Here is a 20,522-nt window from a genome sequence, read left to right as displayed (position 1 = left end):
TTAATGGTTTCTTTAATTTTTTCCAATCAAGTTTTATATTTGAACTAGCAAAGCATTGTGTTGCTCCAGAATCTATGAAAGCATTTATAAATTTTTCTGTTATTTTTATAGTAATAAATGTGGCATTATTACTCAGTCTCTGAGTCTATTTCTGAGACATATTCAAAAATATAGTCTAAGTTATCATCAGATTCTTCTAATGGTTCCATGAAACAAGACTTAGCGATTTCTATTTGTTTAGTAAGATCCTTTTTATCTTTCTTTTTTGGGCATTCATTTGCGTAGTGTCCTTCTTCTTGGCAATACCAACATTTACAATTTTCTTTTTTATTCGGGCAATAGTTATTTTTTTGTCTTTTGTTTTTATTGTTATTTTCTTTCCTAAAATATCTCTTTTTTCTCCAGTTTGGATAGTATTTTCTTCTTCTAAATTGATATTTTCTTTTTCTTTGAAAATTTTTATTAAGACCATATTTTTGAGGTATTTCTTCATTATCCTGACAGCAAATTCTAATTATATTTTCAAATCTTTTTTGAGTTGCTTCTTGCTTACAACGTTCTTTTATTTCCTCTCTTATTGTAGAGGTTGCTCCGCCAAAATTATTTTCAATTGTTTCTCTATTTATTTCTCTTATAAATCTTCCCATTATAAATTCATTAGCAGGATATGGAAGTTTTGTTATATGCATACTGAGATAATGATTTTTATCTTCTTCTTTTAATTTGTAATAATGTATTCTATATTCACATATATAAGACTCCACATTACATAAATCATATATATGAATATTAGCTAAATGGTTTTTTGCTTCTTGATATTCTTTATTATAGACTTCTTGTCTATGATCTATAATATTTTTTCCAAAAAATTCTTTATATAGAATCATCATTATATATAATATCTTATCATAAGCTGTTGTTTTTGTTTCTAATTCTTCTATTATTTGGTTTTCTATTGATGTCATATAATCTCTTATAGTTCCTTTAATATGAAATCCTATGTAATTCCAAATATCTCTTCCAGACAAATCACTAAGCTTTGGATTAGTAAAAGCTTCTAATAAAAAGGAATTCAACCAATTTCCATTTCCTGGATTTTAGGGATGTATTTTGATGGTATTTTTGTATATTTTGAATCTTTATTTATAAAACTTTTTTTAAAGACATAATTATCAAAACCTGTTTCCCATTTAAATTGAGATTGATTATCCTTAGATGTTCCAGCTTCATTTTTTACTTGTATTGGAATTGCTGGTTCTTCGTCACTTGAATAATCTAGAATGTGTTCTTCATTTTCTATGTTTTCAGAATTTACTAATTCTTCTTCTATTTGAAAACCATGTTCCATATTATTTTCTTGAGCCATTTTTAATTGTTTAAAAAGCATTGTAACTTTTTCTAATTTTTCTTCAATATTCATAAATTCAATGGTGGTTTTACTTTTAAGTCTGTTATGTTGATTATATTTTGAAATTTTTCTTCTTTGGAATTCTCTTTTTCCTTATTTCTTTGAAATTTTATGGATACTAATATTTCTTCAAGCATATCTACTATAGAATTTAATTGTGGGTTGAAGGTATGATAAAGATGTGGGGAATCATTTCCATGGTAACATATTTTAGAAATTCCGTGTGAAAAATAAGTTTTTTCAGGTTTTTGAAGTCCTTCAATAAAACTTATAGTAAAATAAAGATTTTGAGAAAAATCATTTTGTATTGATTTTAAGAATTCGGTGTCATTACAATTAACATTAGTTAAAATCATTAATTTTTGATCTATTAATTTTGATAACTTAATTATTTCTTCTCTTAAATCTTCTAATTTACTTTTTTCCATTAGGTGACGCTTTTCTTTGTGAAGAGTTACGGTTTTGAGTGAAAAGTGTAACTTTAGGATGTGTGGTTTAGATTTTGCCACATCTTTAAATCTTTAAATCTGTACAGATTTAGATCTGTACCATATAATTCTCTCAAATATGAATAGTAATTAGGAAATGATCCGTTGTTATTTATAGCTCGATTTTTACCGTGTATTATGAGTTATAATTTGATTTTATTTATTTTTATTTTAAATTTATCTTAATAATTATATTATTTTGATTTAATAATTAACAATTATAATATTAATTTTATTAATTAATTTTATGCCTATAAAAACACTTATTTTTTTATTTTAAAACAGATCACATGATAAATTCTATTTTATGTCTAATATTTTATATTCATAAAATTATTATATACCTTCTAAATACATACTAGAGATTTGGAGTGTCTTTTATAAGTACTTACCTCTTTGTGTTCTTTTTGTTGAAGTATATATCCTTTAGAGATGAAGAGACAAATCTAATTTCTTTTAAGACGAGATATATCTCAAAAGTTCATTCACACAGGAACAATTTTTACTCCCCCCAAGTTCATAAAACTTGAATTCATTCAAATTTTTGAACCAATTTCAACAATCTTATTTAAGATTTTATTTAATATCTCTTATCAAATTTTAATCTATCGTAACTTTTTATAAAGTATGTACTTTATACATTCGAATTGTTTCACTTTTAAGTATCATAATATTCCCAGTCCTCCAGAATTTCCATAAAAGCTCCAGTTTTTCAGATGGAGCTACAAATAGGAGGATGGGAAGGTACGACTAATTTCACTGTGGCGCCCCTAGACGATTTCAAGGTCGTCTTAGGGATAGGATCGAGTTCTTGGATACCAAACCAAAGCCGTCCCTACGCCATATTTAGGCACCTTAGGCATCATGGATGAAGGAAGACCAGGCATGATTCCAAGTCTTAATGTGAAGACTAGTGTTCCCACTTTATCCGCCTTGTGCTAGATGAATTGCAGGTCAAGATTTCTTATAAAAAATCTGTAATCTCTAGTACCGGGGTAGCTAAGTTTGCCAAGAGGTTTCGAGTGAAAGGTCTGTCAAAGGACCTTTCTCCAGTATCGGTTAAAAACCTACTGAACTGGTTTCATCCTTACGGCTTGATGGGAATTGCGGATAAGTAGAAATTGACCACTTGTCGTGTGGGTGGAGTGGGTTGGTCAACTGCTCACATCTCATAATCTATCAATGAACCAATCCGAAAACAAACTCGACTTTTAACTAATTCGAGTACAAACTTGCCTATCAATTTTGCTAATTTTTTCAAAACTCTCTACGTATACAAGTAAAATTATATATTTTATTCACACATACTTTTGTATTTATATTTTATGTAACTAATATTTACTAATTTATTAGTTATATTCAAACCTCAATATATGTTTTATACTTTGAATAATTCTTACAATTAGTATACTTTCTCTCTCTCTCTCTTTATCTCTCTCTCTCTATTTTTATCTATATTTTTGTAAGACAATACTCATCGTTTCTTATTTCTGTTACTAAAGATCATTGATTCTTTTGTTTTATTTTGAAAAAAAATCCTATATTAGGATACAAAACTATTTATTTACAATAATGACATATATATAACAATCATATTAATTGAATTTTTATTTTATCATGTATTATATTCTTATTACTTGATAATTTCATTTATACAATTAGATGACAGTAATGAGTTCAAATCTTAAAATTGGATTCCATAAAAAATCAATTATATATAACTATTATACTATTCATTTCATGCTATTAAATTTTATGTTACTATTTGTTTAATGCAAAAATATATATTAAGCAAAAAATAGTTACAAACATACAAATTTATTATTTTTGCACAAAGAATATATCTCATAGATAAACAAGATTTATTATATATTAAATGACTAATTATTTTATTTTTTTATTAATAAATTAATACAAATTCTACAAAACAAAATTATAATTATTTGTTTATATTTTTATTGTATCAATAAATATAAATTTATTATCGTATCAAAATAAACATCTATTTATATTTGTAATTATAATCAAAATAACATTCTTATTAACTTTAAATTAGACTCTTAATTTTAAAACAAAAAAATAATTTAATAACTAATAAAATTAAAAATTTTAACGTAAACATTTAATTTAATTATAAATATAAATAATTATCTAATTTTTTAATTCAAATTAATTGTTTAAAAAATTAACTTTTGTTCTTAATATGATTTGAAGGTACCAAGAATCTAAATCAAACACTTAAAGAAATGAATCTGTGAATTGCATTGTAAAATTGAAAAGTAGTTACTACTGTAGCAGTGAATATTGCTACTTATAGTCAAAGAGTCTCTAAAATTTTTTAGCCATTAACTAATTCCAACTCAACAACTGGCTGCCTAACCAACTATGTTAACACCATGCTAACTGTGTTTACTTGACTCAACTAAAGGTAATTATTATTGGAACTTAAGCATGCCTAATATCATCTCTACTTTCTTCTTTTTCTTATCTTGCCCTGCTTTGATCATCATGTATCATCATCTCTAGTTGTTTTGCTCTGCTGTTTTTGCTGATTATTGCTTCTGACCTCTTTGCCTTTTGTTTCTTCAGCTACACTGTCTAATTTCTCAATACTCAGTTTGGTTCTAAAGTGCAGAAAGTTGTCAGAAGACACAGTCTTTGTTAGAATATCAGCCACCTGCATGGTTTCTGATATGTGACTTACTCTAATTAATGTCTTTGCTATTCACAAGATCCCTGACAAAATGAAAGTCTATCTCAAAGTATTTGGACTTTGAATGTAGGATTGGGTTGGCAGCAAGTAGGATTGCACTTAAATTGTCTCAGTAGACCACAGGTGCCTTTTTTAGTGAAAATTGTAGCTCACACATTAAATTTTTCACCCAAATTAGCTCAGCTACAAGGTCTGCCATACTTCTATATGCAGCCTCCATGCTTGATCTTGCTACTGCTGTTTGCTTTCTTCAAGCTTGGAAAATTAGATTTGAACCAAGAAATACACAGTACCCGCTTGTTGACTTCCTATCATCAGGGTTCCCAGCCCAATCTGAGTCACTGTAGGTTGTGACTTTCATAGAGTTAGCCTTCTTCAAACACAATCCATGTCTTATTGTACCACTAAGGTACCTGAGTATTCTCTTTATCATTCTCCAATGAGTATTTAGAGGAGCTTGTACAAATTGTGACATCTTGTGTACACTGTATGAAATTTTAAGTCTGGTCACTGTTAGATATTGTAAGCTGCCAATAACTGAACTATACAACTGAGGGTCATTAAAGCTAGAATCACCATGGGCTAATAGCTTCATGGTGGACGAAATTGTGATCATCAATGTTGTACTCTTTGTTTTTGTATGGAATTTATTTCATGATAATGGCTCTTTGCTATGTGTGGACACAACTCCGTTCAACTAACCAGCAAGTGTACTGGGTCGTCCAAGTAATAAACCTTACGTGAGTAAGGGTCGATCCCACAGAGATTGTTGGTATGAAGCAAAGTAAGGGTCGATCCCACAGAGATTGTTGGTATGAAGCAAGCTATGGTCATCTTGTAAATCTCAGTCAGGCGGATAGTAATTGATTATGGATTTTTGAAAATTAATAATAAATAATAAACATAAAATAAAGATAAAGTTACTCATGTATTTCCATGGTGGAAATTTCAGATAGGTGTATGGAGATGCTGTGCTCCTCCTGAATCTCTGCTTTCCTACTGCTTCATCCGATCCTTCTCACTCCTTTCCATGGCAAGCTGTATGTAAGGCATCACCGTTGTCAATGGCTACATCCCATCCTCTCAGTGAAAAAGGTCCAAATGCTCTGTCACAGTATGGCTAATCATCTGTCGGTTCTCAATCAGGTTGGAATAGAATCCCTTGATTCTTTTGCGTCTGTCACTAACGCCCAGCCTTCAGGAGTTTGAAACTCGTCACAGTCATTCAATCCCGGAATCCTACTCGGAATACCACAGACAAGGTTAGACTTTTCGGATTCCCATGAATGCCGCCATCAATTCTAGCTTATACCACGAAGATTTTGATTAAGAAATCCAAGAGACATGCACCCGGTCTAAGGTAGAACGGAAGTGGTTGTCAATCACGCGCGTTCATAGGTGAGAATGATGATGAGTGTCACGGATCATCACATTCATCAAGTTGAAGTGCAACGAATATCTTAGAATAGGAATAAATCGAATTGGATAGAAAATAGTAGTAATTGCATTGAAACTTGAGGTACAGCAGAACTCCACACCCTTAATCTATGGTGTGTAGAAACTCCACCGTTGAAAATACATAAGTGAAAGGTTCAGGCATGGCCGAATGGCCAGCCCCCCCAAAACGTGATCAATAGTCTCCTCAGATGAATAATAAAATAAAACTGAGACCAAAAGATGTCTAATACAATAGTAAATTATCCTATTTATACTAGACTAGCTACTAGGGTTTACAGGAGTAAGTAATTGATGCATAAATCCACTTCCGGGGCCCACTTGGTGTGTGTTTGGGCTGAGCTTGATCTATTCACGAGTTGAGGCTTCTTTTGAAGTTGAACGCCAAGTTGTAACGTGTTTTGGGCGTTCAACTCCGGGTCGTGACGTGTTTCTGGCGTTTTACTCCAGACAGCAACATTGAACTGGCGTTGAGCGCCAGTTTACGTCGTCAATTCCCAAATAAAGTATGAATTATTATATATTGCTGGAAAGTTCTGGATGTCTACTTTCTAACGCCGTTGAGAGCGCACCATTTGAAGTTCTGTAGCTCCAGAAAATCCATTTTGAGTGCAGAGAGGTCAGATTCCAACAGCATCAGCAGTCCTTTGTCAGCCTCCTATCAGAGTTTTGCTCAAGTCCCTCAATTTCAGCCAGAAATTACCTGAAATCACAGAAAAATACACAAACTCATAGTAAAGTCCAGAAATGTAAATTTAACATAAAAACTAATGAAAACATCCCTAAAAGTAGCTTGAACTTACTAAAAACTACCTAAAAACAATGCCAAAAAGCGTATAAATTATCCGCTCATCACTTCACTGTTGAGGGTAGAGGGGTGTGACAGCTTGAGCAACCTTCCATGTTTGCTGTCTTCAACACCTTATTGATGTACTTCTGTTGAGAGAGAAGCAGTCCTCCATCACTTGTCTTAACTACCTAAATTTCAAGAAAGTAGTGAAGATTGTCCATGTCTTTGAGTGCAAATTTTTTATTCAGTTTTTCAATCACTTCTTGTACTTGTTTTTCAGACTCTTCTGTGATGATTATATCTTCAACATACACCAACACAAAGGTCTTCGCTCCATTCATCACCCTTAGAAATATTGACACATCTGATTTGGTTGCCTTGAACCCGGTTTATGTCAATCCATTGGCAAGCTTGTGATACCACTCTCTAAGGGCCTGTTTTAATCCATAGAGGGCCTTGATTAATCTACAGACTAGTATGGAATTTCCTTTTTCATATTCCTTTGGCTGCTTCATATACACTTCTTCCGTCAAGTCTCCATGTAAAAAGGCATTGTTTACATCCAATTGCCTAATTGTCCGTGATTCAGCTAGGGCAATTGATAATAGAACTTTGATTGAAGTAGGCTTGATCACTGGGTTGTATGTCTCAGTGAAGTCAAACCCTGGTCTCTGTAAGTACCCTTGTGCTACTAGTCTTGCCTTATATTTTTGTAACGACCCATCAGAATTGTACTTAATTTTAAATACCCATCTACTTCCTATTGCTTCTCTATTAGGAAGGAGAGTGACTAGTTCCCATGTTTTGTTTTTCAACAGGGCTTCATATTCCAAATTCATAGCTGCCTTCTATTCAGGGGATTGAAGTGCTTGCTATACATTCCTTGGCTCTACACTGACTAGAAACACTCTTGGTTTGAAGATACCAACTTTACTTTTGGTGACCATAGAGTGTGTATTTATTGTTGGTGCTGTTGGAGGTGCTTCTTCATCATGTGGCACAACAATTTCAATGTCATTTATAGGTATTGGGATGGGGGTTGCTGAAGCTGCTGCTGGTCTTTGAAGTGTTGATGCTCTGATTGGCAAAAAAAGTTTATATTGTTGTTGTTGTTGTGTAATGACTTCTGAATTATTTGGTCTTTGTTATTGCTGCCGAATGGTAGTCTCAAGATTGATTCTCAATTGCTGTTGCTGCTGTGTATGTTTATTTTTGAATTGTTTCTTAATTGTAGTAGTTGTTGTTGCTACTGAATACTTAATTGTTGTTGTTGCTACTGTGTGAGTAGCAATAATCTTCTATTAGCTCTCTAAGTGTTTGATTTAGGTTCTTGATACCTAACATGATATTAGAGCTCTATGTCTGAAAGGTCAAGAGTTTGATCCTTGGTGAATCCAAAAGTAAAAAAATAGCATAAGGCAAATAAAAGAGAAAAGAAGGCCTATACAAAATCAAAAAACCCAAAAAGAGGTTCTTGTTTGAAGGGGAGTGTTAGAGATCTAACCATTAATGTTACCTTCTCCCATCAGCTTAAACTTTTGGGATGAGTAATTTCATAACATGATTTATTTTATTTTAGCTTATTTCTATTTAGATATACAAATCATAACTATTTTTTAGTTTATCTATTTCTATTATTTGAAGGAGAGAAAAGATCAAATAAATTTATTTACATAAATTATAATCTAAATATCATTTATTAATATTTTTAGATTTAGATCATGTAATTTGAATCCTAAATTAGATTAAAATATTATATTATTCTATAACAGATTATATTTTGTTGTCAAACATGATGATATATCGCATTTTGATGCCAATATATTTGTTTCTTAGTCTCTGTCCCAATGCCTCAAAACAAATTCTACCCAGGATCCTTTGTGTATACATGTTCTTATTATCTCAAGATCACTTTATATACTAAAATCAGCCACTAAAATCAGTCATCAATGTATTTATGTATAAATACATGTATTGTTTAACTCATTTTTAATATATATTTTATATTTTAATATGTATTTTATACTAATAGCTAATTTTAATATCTGATTTTAGTGTACATATAAGATGATTGAATAATACTATATTTTTTTTTAATCAGAATTGTTCCTTTTTAAGGTGTAAATTAGAATGTTGTCCCCTGTTGTCCCCTTTTATGAATTCAATCTTACTTATATTCTTTTAATTATATAATAAGTATTTTTACTCAATTTTTTTCTTTTATCTTATAGTAAAATTATCTTGTACTGCAATCATTTATAATGTACCACATCTGTCATGTTCCATTCCAAGTTGTTTTTGTCATGTTCCATTTCAAGTTGTTTTGTTATTTTGGGTGCTAATAATTATATGAATGTAAGAGTTCAACGCAGACCAATCTAATAGAATGTGGGTAAAATTATCTTTTTTAAGGGGAATTGAATTTATCATTGAGCTAAATATGAATATTCTTGTCATGCTACATTACATGGATAGCAGATAATGAAGCTTATTTAACAAGAGAATAATCTGATGATTTGCACAAATTTTACATATTCAAATAGATCAAACTATTTCTATTAATTGTTGTTATGAAAATGATTCTAATGTATACGCATCTAATGTCTAGAATTAAATAACTTAAATATAATTTAAATAGTTTAATTTAATATTATAATTTAATTAGTTTTATTTCAAAAAAATTTAAAAGTTAATCTCACTTTATTCGAATTAAAAATTAAATTATTTAATATAATAATAATAATAATAATAATAATAATAATAATAAGAATAAGAATAATAACATTTCTTTGTCAATAATACTAAACGTGTATAAGAAAATAAATGCTTTAAATATGTAATTCTACTTAATATTTTACGTACACTGCAAGAAATACCGTTAAAATCGACAGCCAAATCGAAGGTAAAATCATCGATAATATTAAAAATCGATGGTAAAATCGACGATATTAGCTGTCGCTTTAAAACATGTTGATTTTTTAAAAAACTAATAAAATTGCTTTAAAACGTGTCGATTTTTCAAAAAACAAATAAAATCAACGGCTTTTCAGATTGCCGATAAACTTTCAATAAAATTAACGGCTACGGTGTCTATAATATAGGTTTAAGATTTTTACATATTTAATAAAAGTGACACTTTGATGGTCGATAATATTATCTAAAATCGACGATGCTTGTGTCGATATTTGATTTATTAAAACTGAAAAATTAACCGTTGATTTAATTATTAAATTACCGATATATTTTTACATTTTTTCGTCTATTTTACATTAAAAATCGGCAACATTATCATCGATTTTTGTCTATATTAAATTTTAAAAACAACAACATTGCCGTCGATTTTAATAACCATATATTATTATATTTTAATAGCCATAATTTTCATTTAGATAATTTATGGACACAAACTAATCAAATGAAGTATATTTGTAGATAATCAAAAAATACACACTTAAATATACAAATTTAATGGATAGGCGTGCAAACTTCAAAATTCTTGACCCTTTCAATTACAATCAAGTTGGTGTAAATCAAAGAGTTCCATATCGTAATGATGGAGTTTAGGTGTACCAGTGAAATTAGAAGATAACATACTTGTGCAGTTGTACAATGGATCAAAGTGGAACTAAGATGATCCTCAGTAATATTAACAACCAATCAATACTAGAATGAAGGAAACTACTAATGGCGGTGAATTACCAAGGGGGAAATGGGGAATTACCAAGTCGAGGACATGAACGAGAGCTCGAAGACGATTTTCATCCAAGGAGTGAATATTTTGCTTCTACTATTAATATTTGGATTCATTCCTTGGTTCATTAGTAATCAAAGAATTCAATCATCTTAACATATAAATAAGTATTCTCAATGTTTGTAGAAATAAAAAAAAAAGTTTTATAAGATGCAAATGAACTACTTATAGATATATTTTACAAATAATTCAGAATAAATCTTTGTCTTTATAAATTACTCTAAGATCTCATTATGCTCCATATCCAGATTATTATCAAGCATATCAATATAACTGTATTTTTGAGTATCTCTAAATATTCAAGACCATAAACCTATTTTCAGAATGTGATTAACCTATCTGAATATTCAATATAGCTGCATTTTTGAGTATCTCTAAATATATCAACCATATCAATATATCAATAAAGTTATCACATTGCTATCAAGACCATCACCATCTCTGCTATCTGAGAGAAAAATTGCACCAGTTCTATTAATAGATACCATGTCTATTTTCTTTGCACTACAGGAAAAATAATGTTTAGCGTCAAATTTTTAGTGGTAATAATATTATTGTCACAATTTCTCTTTTTAAAACAAATTTTTAACGACAATTATACATTTATCATTAATACTATAGCCTATAATGGCCATTTAAACTATTGCGACTAAAAAAATACTAAAATTTTAAAATAATAAAAACAACTGAACCTGAAACTGTGAAACGTCTGCCCCCTCTCACCATCTCACTGCTTTCCCTCACTCAAACTACTCTCTCATCGCCTTATTTTCTCTGAATTCTGAGAACTACGCACCAATCATTCCATCTTCATCGCTCGAATTTCTTCTCACTTTTCATCTCAGTCTGATTTGCGATCTGAATCCTTTTCTCTTCCAACCTAGCTTATTTTTTTCGTAATTTTATAACTGCAAGTTCAGAAATTAGAGTTTACCTAATTTTGATTCAGAAACAAAGGTTCAGAAGAGAAGACATAGCTGATGTCTAGATCTGGTAGCAACGCCCAAACCTCTGAGATCGAGAAAAATCGCCTCTTCGCGAACGAAGATGTCGCTATAACACTGCACCGCCGCCGGTCTTGCGCGTAGACGGACAAGATCGTCACCGCCGGTAGATCTTCTCCCTTTATGTTTTCGATTTTTTGTTTTCCATTTTATATTTTTGCTAATTCTGAAATTCAGCAGGATTTTGTTGGATTTTTTGTTCCTCTATTTCTCCATCACGAACAGAGCAGCTAAGTGAAACAATTATGATTGAACTTTTGCATTTGTGTCTTTATGCATCCGACCTGTTCGACGAAATGCTTCATCCATCTAAGGAAATCAAGGTAAACCTTTATGCTTATTCCTTTGAGTCTCTATCTTACTGTATGTTAAGTTTCAATTTTAGGGTTTGTGTAATCATGAAAATTTTATTCATTTGTTTGTAAACTTAATATTTGTCTTGCAATATAGTTTGAGTCATGAAAATGGTCATGAAAATATAAAGTCTTATTACGAGAAAGAATAAGGTGTTACATATATTCCTAATTTATATGTTCAATTAATCCTCTACTGCAGTGTGTAATAATTCTTTTGTACTTTTATTTTAATTTTTAAAAGCAAATCATTGTTTCTTATCCTAATAATAGGTAAGAGACATAAAGGTAGCATATATGATTGAATTGAATAGGAAAGTTTATTATTACTATAGCTAACTAGTTTATTGTGTAATTGAAGTTAAAATGAACAAAACTTGAAATAAAATAGTAATGCAGACTTCAAACATGTTTGCTTTGCTTCATTTGATTTGGAGCTTTGACTATATTTAATTTTTGCTTTGTTTTTATTCTTATTTTTTTTCTTTTATTCATATATTGTATTTTGAATTTGCCTTGATTCTGCATTCTATTAGCTTTTTCCTAGCTCAAATTCACCTGGTGCTCCTCCAGTTTGGCTGTTAACTTCCTAGGTTCCTTAGTTTGAAAAGTAACAGTTATTATTCTAGTTTAGTATTAAATTACTTGTGAAGTCTTTTGTTTTTTAAGATTGTAAATACATAGATATTATCTCCTAATATCTCTTTATTGATTGCTTTTGAAGCACTTTTGTGGATCTTCATGGCTGGTCAATTTCTAGGGTTCTTCATCATCAATGTGCCTATATCATTGGTTACATTGCTTTGCTACTATGACTCATCTATGCACTTGTCACCATGTGTTATGGAGAGATGTTTGACTTCATGGAAAAGCAAGTTGAAGATGGAAATTAAAGAAAATCAAGCAAGGCGTTAACACTTTAGTTTAGAGAATTATTACTTTTTCGTCCTAATTACACTTTGTAATTCTGTCAATTTATCTTAATCAGCTACTTGTACTAATTAAAAAAAAAGAAGAAGAAAAAAGAAGGCATAGAGTACAAAAGGAGTTCCATTTTGAATTTGCCCATTGTTAGTTAGGAATATCTTTAAGAAAGTTACTTAAATTTCCTGTTGTTTGCTATTGCCATATATTTGTCTTATACAAAGGATTGCACCTCCATTTTCTATGTGTATTGGAATTTCTGTCATGTCTTTATATCTTTGAAGCTTGCCACTATCTCCTTTTAACTACAAATACTAAAAGAAACTATAGTCTGTGAATTATTTTATTAGATTAATTGCCTTTCATTTTTTTATTGGAGTAGAAGTGCATGATTGATTAATTGTTAACTCCTGAACAGAGTAGGGTACTCATCATCGACTGGGAAAGATTGGGGATGGAATTCATATTTGTAAGTTTGTTCTCTTTTTATTCAATTTATTTGCGAATTTGAGCATTTGCTATTAAAAGAAAAACAAGTGCTTTTCATTTTATTGCTTTGAAACATGCGTATTGACATGTTGTTGAAACAAGGTCATTAAAACCTCTTTTTTCTCTGCAGAGAAGAGATTGTCTAATCTCTTACCATTTGCCCGTAGGAGTTAAGGCTGTGACATCCTTTTCTTCAAATTCCAGCTTTCTCACAAGCTGATATTGTCCCTCAAGCGGGCTTCACTTGGTCCAATAATAATGGTAATGAAGTCATATATTATTAGTTGTATGCTTTATATATTTTCTAGGATTCTTTAAATTTTTTATATGTATAAATTAAATTTTTCAAACGCTAAGTAGTCCTTTATTTACACATATATATTAATCTGCATAGTTTTTATAATAATATACACTCACTTTTCAACAATTTTAGGTTGTAAAAAGCAAGTTCTTATAGCTAACTTGTATAGATTTATTTGGCTACAGGGAGTGCAATGAATAAGGGTCGGGCAGGGAGAAGGGATTACTAAAGTTTTTCTGAGCATTATTTTATTACTTTCTTTTTTCCACTGCCATCACTTTAATTCTGATGTATACAGTTATCACGAGGGAACATACTATATACGTAAGCCCAAATTCAAATACATGTTCTGTGAAAAGCTTTCATAACATAAAGATATTTGTTCAAGTTTGGAAGAGATTTTAGCTTTGATTGAATGGTGTTACTGTTTATTACTTTCTGTTAAAACTGAGATGCAGAACTAGCTAGGATGTGGATTGATGGAAGATAGTGTTGGTTATTTAGATGTATGATCTGATTTGTTTCTTATTTGCATGTGGCTCTTCTCATATTTTGCTAAAAAGTGTTCTGATTGAACCAACAGGTGAAAATACTGGCATCGAATTAGCTTTCATGGCCGCAGCCAAGGGTTACAAGGTCAAAATTACAATGCCTGCTTCGATGAGTCTCGAAAAAAGAATCACTCTGTTGGCTTTTGGGGCTGAGTTGGTTCTGACTGACCTTGCAAAGGGAATGAAAGGAGCCCTTCAGAAGGCTGAAGAGATTGTGGCTAAGACTCCCAATTCCTACATGCCCCAGCAATTTGTGTATATAATGTAGATTTACTTTTAAGTCCTTTCTTTTCCTTGTAGTATTTGTGTTGTTTAAATTTGTATTATGTTTTATTACTTTTCAAGAGAAATTTTTGTTTAAATATTTTGAATTTAATAAAATATTCCATTTTGTAGTAATTAATTTTAGTATATTTATATTATGTACAATAATAATAATTATTGGTAAAATAACTTGAAATGTTAGAAAAGGATAGGTTGTTATTTCTAAAAGAATGAGTATATTTAAAAAAGTTTTAGGATTTTAGCGGTAATAGTAGTGGCAAATAAAAGTGAATAACATTATAATTTTAGAATTATTTTTAGTGGTCATATAAATTGCTGGTAAAATAGGTTTTGGCGGCAATAGTAATGGCCACTAAAAGTGAATAGCATTGTAATCTTAGAAATACTTTTGGTGGCCATATAAATTGCCAAAAAAATGGCCGCTAAAATTTATATACTTTTTGCGGCCATTAAAAAGGTTTTTACCAGAAAATGTTATAATTGCCGCTAAAACTTTTTAGCGACAACGCGTAAGACGGCTAATGTCTAATTGCCGGTAAATGTATTAGCGGCTATTTTTATTGCCGCTAAAAGTAAAATAAATTGCCGTTAAAAGTGAGAAAACCGAACCGATCACCGAACCGCTCTAACTACTGGTTCACTGGTTTATAGGTTCAACCGGTTCGACCGTGGTTGAACCGAAAAAACCGTTTTATAATGAAATAATAAATAAAATATAAATAAACACACAAACTATATGATCTTATCAATTTACAAACTCAAATTTTTTTAAACTCTCATAAAATATATGTTTTCAAGCACTTTTGTCATCATCATCTTCAGCTTTACATTCATCACTCAATTAAAAAATCCACAATCCTAATCCTCTATGATTTCTTTTGGAAAAATAAAATTTCATTCAAGAAGGAAATCACAGCTGTAAGTAATTGAGAATATTTGTGAGACTCAACACCAAGATATAGAATAAGTATACAGACAGAGCAGTACCAAACAATCCAATTCTCAATTCCATGAATCATAAACAAAAGGGTGTCTAAATATCCATAGAATCAATCAAATTTAGCATTAAAAAGCAACATAAACCAAATTTTGCAGTTAAAGAATAAAGTAAAAAACATTAGAAATGAAAGTGGCTTGAACCACCATCTTCTGCATAAGAGAAATACACTACCATCATCAACAACACTCCCAAGACCTCAAACAACAACATCATCTTCATGATTTCCTTGCTCTAAATCAATAACATGGGACATATGCTGTTTGTTAATTTTTTTTAAAGCATCAATTTGGTTTAAAATTAAAACATAACAACAAATAATCACTCTAAACTCTGAAATCAATTAATCTATCAACAAAAATTCAAAAACAGTATACTCATAAATTAAAAAACAGCAGCAGCAGAGTAACAAACCCATTTTAGCAATAATTTCGACAACACAAAATCAATTTCTTTAATTGATTTCACATTCAAAAACTCACTAATCAGTTTCAGAACAGACACAACAGAGCAATAACAATACAATCCAATCACAATATCACAGCAACTCACTACCCAATAATCTCAACAAACAACATCCAAACAATTAATCATGCTTCAACAATTAATCATTTAGTCATGCTTCAAGCAAACCGTTTTTCAACAATTAATTATGCTTCAGCCTTCAAGCAATCAGCTTCAACAATTAATCATTTAATAATGCTTCAAATGGGTGTTGACCCGGTCTGTATACGAATGGTGTTGTTGAATGAAATGATGAATGTAGAAGCAACAATTAATCATACTTCAAGTAATAACAGTAAGGTTTAGAAGTTAGAACCAACAATCAATCATACTTCAATAATTATTATTACAACAAATTAGATTTATACCTAGGGTTAGTGGAAGACAGGAAAGAATGCAGAGCTGGCGGCTACAGGAACAGTGGTTGGGGTGGAAGGGTAAAACAGTGCTGGCGCCGGCGGGAAGACACTCGCGACGGCAAGGAGTGGTGGCGGTGGCTGCGATTTCAACGGCTGACTTCGCGATGGAAAGGGCTGTGCAAATCTCCAAGCTGGCTCCAGGAACTTGCGACGGTGAGTGACTTCCACGGAACTTGCGACGACTGCGGTGGCTGGACGGAGGTTGCGCTGGAAGCTCGAGGTGGAGACTCGAGGCGTGGGAACTGAGTGCGAGGGGTGAGAGTAGAGGGCTGGAGGGTGGAGGCTCGAGAGTGGGGGCTGGGTGAAGACTAAAGACTGAAGGCTAGGGTTCATTTCTAGATCTGTGGGCAAAATGTAGCGTTTTTGGCAAATTTTTAAAAACTGGCCGGGTCACGGTTCGGTTCAACTGACCGGTTCTCGGTCGGTTTGACGCTTCAACTACGATTTTTGAATTTGGCAGTTTTGCCTTTTGTTCGAATCGTATTTGTTGTCAGTTCCCGGTTCGACCGGCTAGTTCGAACCGGTTTTCAGAACATTGCATAAACCTCAAACCTTGGTGTGCCAGCAGCACCAGTAATCTTAATGTATTTCTCTTATATCAGTGTTTTTATCATTGAACTATATTTCATTTCAGAACCAGAAAACAAGAGAGAACAGAGAGATGGATCAATAGAAATAGTAAATTTCATGTTAATACCAATAGCAAAGAAAAGAAAAACCACCATACTAAACTTATAGAAGAAATATAAACTGCTCAGGATCTAGCATGAACCATTTAAATAAAGAGAAATATCAATATGACAAAGTAGTATTATCATGTTTATTGAGAATCAAGTTATGAAGAGTCACCTCACTTGTTTCTCTATAATGCATAAGAACAATATGCTCATATGCCCTGCCATGAAACAATAGAATATCAGTTAGGTTTAATCAACAAGTCATGCAATAAGAGAAGAATGTTTTGCGCATAATATTAAAATTGTCAACAAATGAGAATTACCTGAGTTAAAGGATTCAAGATGTTCGTACCACCATTTGCAATAAAAGTAGCTTCAACCCACTTGGTAGCACTCAAAAGTTTTTCTACCGTAGCCAGTTCCATCAATCCAAAAAATGAATAGAACTCTCCATTGAAAGCTATTATGTTAAATGTATCTTGTGCATTTAGATGGGAAGGGGATGCTATTAACGCATTCTTTGTGCTTTCAAGAGGACTTCCCTTCATGCTTCCACTTATATCTACTATAAACACCATATTCTTTCTAAAAACTTGTCAAGTCATTAAAGCAGAATACTCCATTAAACAAAAACAATGATTCTGCACAACCCCATATATTTCCATCTTACTTTATCCTAACTTGTTCCTAGTTCCATATTTTTGTTACAAAAGAATAACACTATATTTGACCAATACAAATATTTTGTTAACTTAACAGATAATTATTTTTTCTGAGAGAAATCATTTTTTGCATAACAAAGACTAGATAACAACAAAAGATCCATCTTATTTGTTCTTATATGTGAATGACAAGACAGTTTAAATACATGCTTAAAAGATAATATTATGTTTGAAACCTTAAAATTTTGTTTGCTTTGGTAACAATACTATTTTAAAAAGTTATATCCAAACACACTTAAAATTTTAAAGAAAATTAAACCTATAATAATGCAAACAAACATTTCTATCCTGTCTTTTTCCTGGGTAAAGATACAAGCAAAATATCTCCCGTTCGTCAAAATCACGCAAGAAAGGAGATTGCAAGAGAACACCACCAACTATATCCGTTAAAGAAACCTGTGAAGACACCAATTCGACTATTCAGGATCCACGAATTTTTACAGAATATTGAAATTGCCATTGGAAAGAACTTGATAGAATTATATGCTTCCAAGTCTTACAATGTAATCACATTGTAAAACTAATGTGTCAAACTAGTTGAGCTGAAGTAATGTGATGAATTCTGACGGTTATCAATGACTAAGAGAAAGAAGGGGTTGAATCTTAGCCCCTTTTTCGCTTAATAACACGAGCTGCCTTTCAGAATGCTTTGAGGAGATATTTTTGCTATTTGTCTCGTACCTAGCCAAGATACATTTTCTTTTTGTCTCGTAACCAGGCAAGAAATATTTTTCAGATTTGTATCCTATGCAGCAGAAACAGAAATGGAGTAGAAGAGAGAGAGAATCACACCAAGAAATATCCTGATTCAGCTGCTAAGTGCAATGCACCCTACATCCAGTCTCTATCACAACTATGATGAAATTTCACTATAATCATACAGATTACAAACACAATTCTCTCTAGGAACTACCCTTCCTATACGGGACAAGTCCAGAATCTAACCCCAATCCTGAACTTGACTTGGTCACCTGCCAAGCTTTCAAATGCTAAGTGCTAACTCAACTTGCAAGGGAATTTCCACAGAATCATGAAACACAACACATATGTACAAATGACCTCTTAGGACATCTATGGCTTTTTCCTTAAATTTTGTATACTCTGCCTTTTTCTGCTCTATGGCTTTTTCTTACAAAAAACTCACACCTTTTTGCCCTTTTACCATGAGACTCAAGACAGACAAAACTATATAGAAAAATACAACTTAAAACCCATTGAAAGAGGAGAAATTCTGCTAGCTTGGGTAGCTATAAGAACTCTATGCTTTACACTCTTTTCTCCCTGCTTCAAGTCTTGGATGTTCACCCTTATTATAGAAGGGAAAGCCTCCAAGGTTGAAACAGTCCAGCTGAGCCAACTTCTTCTTCTTTAATCAATAAACCGGTTCGGACAGAGAGAGAAGAAAGGGAACCGAATGCAAAAACCAACATGCAATTACCTCTTTCTCATCCCTTCTCACCAAGCTTCATCAATCTGGACCTTCCATCTTGACTTGCTCCCCAAGAAAGATTCTTGACCCTTGATGAGTCCTTGATGCTTGACAGCTCCATCTGCTCCACTTCTGCTTTCTCCTTCACGTAGCTACAGTAGCTACCTTCTGTGATGGTTGATCAAAATGAGCCATACCCAAGGGATTTTCTCCTCTGACCGAGTTGGATCTTTCACCATTTCTAGGCATGGTGAGCCTGAGACTTCTTCACCACATCTTACCATAAGTGGCAAAGATCTCAGCCACACCATACTGTAGATCTTCTTTTTGCAAGAGCCATCATCACCTTGGCCTCTTGCTTGTTCATAGCTTCACTGCTACTATACTTCACCTCTGATTGCTTGCTTGCTTCTTCTTCTTCCTAACATGATCGAAACTAGAGAGAGAAGAGAGAAGATCGTTCAATGGAATTGAAGAAACAAATTAAAATGAGTTAATTCCTCACTGCCCATGCTTAGTAACAGGTGAGAGTAATGATAGCAATCAAATCAATGTAAGCGTTCTCTCTCATGTTACCAAGGCATGTAATAAATCCAAGTTAATCAAAATTTGAATTCCACCAAAAGAGAGAGTGGGTAACCGAGCCACTTCTCTTTCCTTCCTTTTTTCTTTTCAAATTCGAACCATGAGGAAATTGGTCTTTCAACACAAGATTTTGGGCTGCTCCATTATTTTCTGGCCCAACAACACAATAACAATTCAACCATACAGAATAAAATAATTTTTTGTACCAAAGGCTGAATGTTTCCTCAATATTTGGACCATGATACATTTAGCCCAATAACCAAAATCTGCAAGCAATATAGAAATTATTAGTTAAACAAATTTGAAGCATAAATCAATCTAATAATTTCTATTTTGTATTATAATAATGTTTGATCATCATCTTAATTTGGAGTTTTCCAAACTCATCAATCTCCCCCTTGATGACAAACATTATTAAAAATTGAATTGAAGCAGGGTAAGGATTAAGAATACTCCCTTTGAAGATTTGAATCATTCCCCTTTCTATCTGTTACATAGCTCCCCCTTAATTTGTGCCATTTTATTAAAGGAAGCTTTCCCTGTAACATTTTTAAAACTCAGCTTACAGCCACAATGCATTCAACATTTGGAATATTAAGAATGTTGAACAACTTAATTTTTTTTAGCAGAAGTGAAGTGGCAATCACAACTAGATTTGTTATCATCTAGATAATTTT

General features: G+C 31.9%; 1 long non-coding RNA gene across 1 annotated transcript; it reads left to right on the top strand.

Moving 5' to 3' along the window:
* The first annotated feature begins 11,265 nt into the window (after positions 1 to 11,265).
* LOC107485543 (uncharacterized) lies at positions 11,266 to 14,626 on the top strand. The gene is made up of 5 exons (XR_001591481.3): positions 11,266 to 11,715; positions 11,835 to 11,932; positions 12,687 to 13,355; positions 13,506 to 13,636; positions 14,260 to 14,626. It is a non-coding gene; the product is annotated as an uncharacterized LOC107485543 (long non-coding RNA).
* Positions 14,627 to 20,522: the final 5,896 nt, after the last annotated feature.

The sequence above is a fragment of the Arachis duranensis genome, chromosome 4 (assembly GCF_000817695.3).
Source record: "Arachis duranensis cultivar V14167 chromosome 4, aradu.V14167.gnm2.J7QH, whole genome shotgun sequence".
In the NCBI taxonomy this organism is placed as follows: Eukaryota; Viridiplantae; Streptophyta; class Magnoliopsida; order Fabales; family Fabaceae; genus Arachis; species Arachis duranensis.
Note: the sequence above shows the minus strand (reverse complement) of the source record. Positions and strands in the feature narration are given on the sequence as shown.